Source organism: Humulus lupulus, chromosome 2 (genome assembly GCF_963169125.1).
Source record: "Humulus lupulus chromosome 2, drHumLupu1.1, whole genome shotgun sequence".
Taxonomy (NCBI): domain Eukaryota; kingdom Viridiplantae; phylum Streptophyta; class Magnoliopsida; order Rosales; family Cannabaceae; genus Humulus; species Humulus lupulus.
Genome location: NC_084794.1, coordinates 8284768 through 8289847, shown reverse-complemented (window position 1 = coordinate 8289847; position 5080 = coordinate 8284768).

Here is a 5080-nt window from a genome sequence, read left to right as displayed (position 1 = left end):
TGGATGACTATCAAGGCAATCTCAATCAGACAAGTGATTTAACACTGGTGGTTTCGGTAACCATACTGGGCTGATAGCCCTAAATAAAAGATAGATGAATGATAAGTCCATCTCGGTCAGATGACTGATAAGTCTATCCCGGTCAGATGACTGATAAGTCCATCTCGGTCAGATGACTGATAAGTCCATCTCGGAGGTCCCATACCCTCCTAGCCATGTGACAAGCAGACACCTAGGCCTTAGGCCCTGGCTCTGAATAACTAGTCAAAGACTAGACAAGCACTTATAATTTTCATCGACCTTCAGGTCGGTCCAGCATTAATACCCCATATGAGTCATTCAACGCTGATATCGATTAGATCTAATCTTCATTTGGCCCGACGTTCATGACGCTATGCCATTTCTGACTCTTAGATCAGTATCCCTGACTAGTCAGTACATATACAAGTAAGCAATGCCACCAAACATATACCATATATCAAATATCCAAATACAAGGCATTCAGCATGCTGACTTAACAAATACTAGCACAATTAGGATCATGCATAAACACAGAGGCTCAAGCTCTGAACATTCTCATATTCAATAATCATAGCATGCCCTAATCACATGTTTCTTGTGCATCATATGCATCATATTTAACCACTTGACATGCCTCAACAATAACCTTGTGTTATCCCCAAAAATTGGAGATCGATGACGTGGAAATAGAGGTGACAAGTGGAAATATATGGTCCGTAAAAGACACATTAAATAGTCAATAAATACATTGACTCCTCAGAGTTGTGATAAAGTGACCCGGTAAACTGATGAAGAATTTTGACTGGCCAGTCACGTGTCATGCTAGACCAGAGATGTGCCATGTTAGACCAGAGATGTGTCATGACCGACCAGTCACAAACTTGTCTGCCCAGGAATGACTTTGCTGCCTAGGAATGACATTGCTGCCCAGGAATGACTTTGCTGCCCAGGAATGACCTTACTGCCCAGGAATGACTTTGCTGCCCAGGAATGACCTTGTTGCCCAGGAATGAACTCGGCTGATTGGTCATGCACATGTCCGACCAGCTAGGTGCATGTCCGATTAGCCAAGTGCATGTCCTACCAGCTAAGTGCATGTCCTACCAGCTAAGTGCATGACTGCCCAGTAGAGGTATGGCCGACCAGAGAGTGATATTCATCGACAAGATAGAGGAGGACAACGTCAAGGTTCCCAGAAACGGCTGCAACAAGAATCGGTCTTGGCATACGCGGGAATCTCTCATTCTTCCCAAAAATTTGGTGTTCTGTTACATTTTGAATATTTTTGTAATTTAAATGTAATAAATATAATAAAATATCCCGATTCTAGGGGATAGCAGATGTATGATCCTAAGCCTATAAATACAAGGCTTATGGGATCATAAAGGGGATTCTTCTTCCTTTTAGATTTTGGGAATTTTGATCTGAGTTTTCTAGAGAGAGAAAGTATTTGCATTTGAGAGAATTCTTGTATTTTTGTAATCTGCACTGAAGAAATTCATTTGACTCAGGTTCATCTAATCTTGAGTGCAGATCTATAATCACAACTCTAAGTGGATTAGGCTATTACCAATATATTGGGGTTGAACCACTATAAAAATTACGTGTGTTATTTACTTTCTTTATAAAATCGTTTGTGTCGTTTAATTTCTCTTGAATGTTTTATCGTTTTTGACGTTCTCACGTCGTTGGCCAAAAACGCAGTCAACACCCTGCATGCCACATTTAATACTCCAACATGCATCAATAATAACCATGCATGTCACATATACACAGGGTGCGGTTTTCTTACCTTGGGTTCGAGCAAGAATTAGTAAAAGAACGACCATTGAGAACGATCAATCCTTTGGTTCTTTAGCGGTCACCTAGTCATAGCCAAATATGGAATCCCATCAATAAAATAAATCATAAAAAGGTTTATAATCTAAAACCAAACTCCCGGGATCCATCCCGCACTCTCGTGAATCTTAATATACTCAAACAAGGCAAAGGAACCAAACCCCGAGCCTTAAAGGTCATTCCTAGCCCCAAAATAGGCTTGCTGGAAAATGGACCAGCGCTGCAGCCCTATTGTACGCCCTGATCTTCCCACGGGCTGATTAGCAGGTCGAGTTTCGGACTCATCATGGTTAGTCCATAAACATCCCCCAGACCGGAGCTCCTGTCTTGAGGTCGCACCCCCCTTAGCTCGAGGAATCCTCAAGGACTCGCCAAGACTCGCCAAGACTGGGGTTGGGAATCGGAAGGCCGAAGGTCGGGTCAAATGTGCAGCTCGTGGTACGAGCTAAATACGGAGGCTATGACCCCTTGTAAAGTCAACACATGCAAGATAAACGTGCATATATCTGACATCACGTGTCCGATATCTCCCTGACTTCTCGGACACGCAGCAGGAACGTGCGTGTTCAGACACCCACGGCTGGGTTGGGCCGTGCGGCCCATTATCTCCTTACCTATCGATTGACTACACTTATGTGTCAGGTTTAGGAATTAATCATGAATGTCACAGAGTTGATATGACAAATAAGACGGTCACGGGATGACTTCCTTACCAACTTCTAGGTGCCTTCCCCTATAAATATGGAGACCCTGGGAGTTGATAAGGGTTGGAAAACTTATTTCCTGTAAGAAATACTTTGTAACCAAATACTCAGTATCGATCAATAATATTGACTAGTGGAGTAGAAGGATTTTAACCTTTGAACCACTTAAAAACGTGTCTTGAGTCACCTATTTCATTCTCTAAGATCTTATATCTGTTACGGTTCTACATTTGGCACTAATCCCTTTCTCTCCTTCTCTTAATTACCTGTTGCCGAAGAACCGCGTCAACAGTTTGGTGCTTTCATTGAGAGCAAGTTCGATTAGTGCTGCTGCAAACATCCAACTATGGTGACTACTCGATCTAGGCATGGCAACGAGACAGAACAACATGATGGGCAGGAGGCTCATCATATCGCCATTCCTGATGAACAAATTCCTGAAGTGCAGCAGCGGCCAGGAAAGCAGCCGGCAGGCCAAGACGATACTGGTAGTTCGGCGCCCCGGCCACCTAATCTGAACCCGTGTTATTATACTGCGGTGGAGATGGAGAACGCTCAGCTGAGGAGCCAGTTAGCAACAGCTAGTCAGCAAATCCAGGATATCCTGGCCCGACTACCCCCTCTCACAACCAACGTTAACGTTGGAGAGAGCCAAGGTGAGGCTCCTAAGTCTCGCCGGGGTAATCGGTCCAGGCATAGCCATTCGGATAGACTTCCAGCAGCCAACTCCACCCCTTCATCACACCGTCAGGAGGCAAACTTCGAAGAAGTGCCTAGGACCGGACAACAACAATACAACCGTTCGATCAGGACGTCGACTCCTAGCTCCCAACCATCCTCGAGAGCGCCCAGGAGAGCTCGAGGAAATTCCCGAAGGAGATCCAGGGAAGGCCCACGACGTCAGCCCGTCCCCGATGACCGTCCTGCGCCTCATCCAGATCACCCGACGCGGGACCAGCAAGTTGGCAGGGCCGAAATGCCCCCACCAAATTTGGTCTGTCCAGACGGAACTAGGATCGCCTCCCCCGTCAGGCATCCTCCTTCTCCGATCAGATATCCGTCTCCTCCTCGGCCCTTCCGAGACATCCCAGCCTATGGGGGTAATAGGAGAGACCTGCCATCAACTGGACCTTCCCGACGTAGCAAGGCGCCAGGGGAAAGCTCAGGTCGTCACCACCAAAGGCGGACTCCTAGCCTATCCAGCAGGAGCCATTGGACCGGCAGTCGCGGGAGTGATCTCTCTAGAGGAGACCTGCATCAGCGATTAAGTTCAGCACAAAGTCACCAGACCACCCAGGGAGGCGACCTTCGGGATCACCTCAACTCTCACAGAGAGGATCGAGCTAGAGATGGTAGTAAGGCTCGCTCGGGGGGGGGGGGGGGGGGCGGTCCGAAGTACGTAACGGAGGGAATGTCCCAAATAACCTATCTCAAGATAGGAGGGGCAAGAACCCACCTAATATGTACAATGGATCCGGGGCTGTCGAGCAGCCCTGGAATAACCAAGGATCTCAGAACCAAACCCTCGAGCGCCTGACTCAGATGGAAGAACTAATGAGGAAGCTCCTATCAGGAAAAGAAAAAGACGAATATGATTCGGGAGACGAGATGGAACTCTTCGCCCCCAACATAGCAGCGACGGCATACCCATCTGGTTTCCGTATGCCTCACTTGTCAAAGTTCAACGGGGGCGGAGACCCATCGGACCATTTAGGGATGTTCAACACCCTAATGATGGCCCATAACATTGGCCCGGAGCTGCGATGTCTTCCCTTCCACACTGACCGGACCTTCCAGGCAATGGTTCAAGAAGAGTAAAAGACAGTCAATCAGCTCCTGGAAGACTTTCTCAGCTGACTTCAAAAGGGCGTTCCGCGCCTCCCAGGTCGCCCGAGTCCAGGCCGACTCCCTAGCTAATGTGAGACAGCAGCTCGGTGAGACACTGAAAGCCTACTTGAGCAGATTCGCGAATGTCGCTGCTCGAGCCAGGGACGCAGATGATAGCTCCAAGCTCATGGCCATGAGAACCGGAATCCTTGTCGGAGGAGACTTGTGGAAGGATATACAGAGGAAGGGAGTCAGCTCGGTTAACGAATTCCTTAACAGAGCCCAAGAGTGGATAAACTTGGAAGAAGCAGAAGCCTCAGCTGCAGGAACCAGCCAGGTTCCCGAGCACCCCGCTGGAGTAGGGACAGAGGTCGTGGCAGCGACCCCAGACGTCATACAGAACAACCAGCCCGGTGGAGGCAAAAGAAAGGGAAATGGCGAAAACAACCAGCACGGCCAAAAGAAGAATAAGTCTGTAGACAAGTTTAAGCCCGTGTTCGCAACATATACCGAACTCACCCAGTCCAGGGAAAGTATCTTCCTGGCCAACTCTACTCGGGTCCCCTGGAAGAGGTCGGAGCCATTGAAACACCACAAGGGAAAAAGAGACACTTCCAAATTCTGCCATTTTCATAACGACGTTGGCCACAATACCGACGATTGCAGGCATCTCAAAGATGAGATAGAGA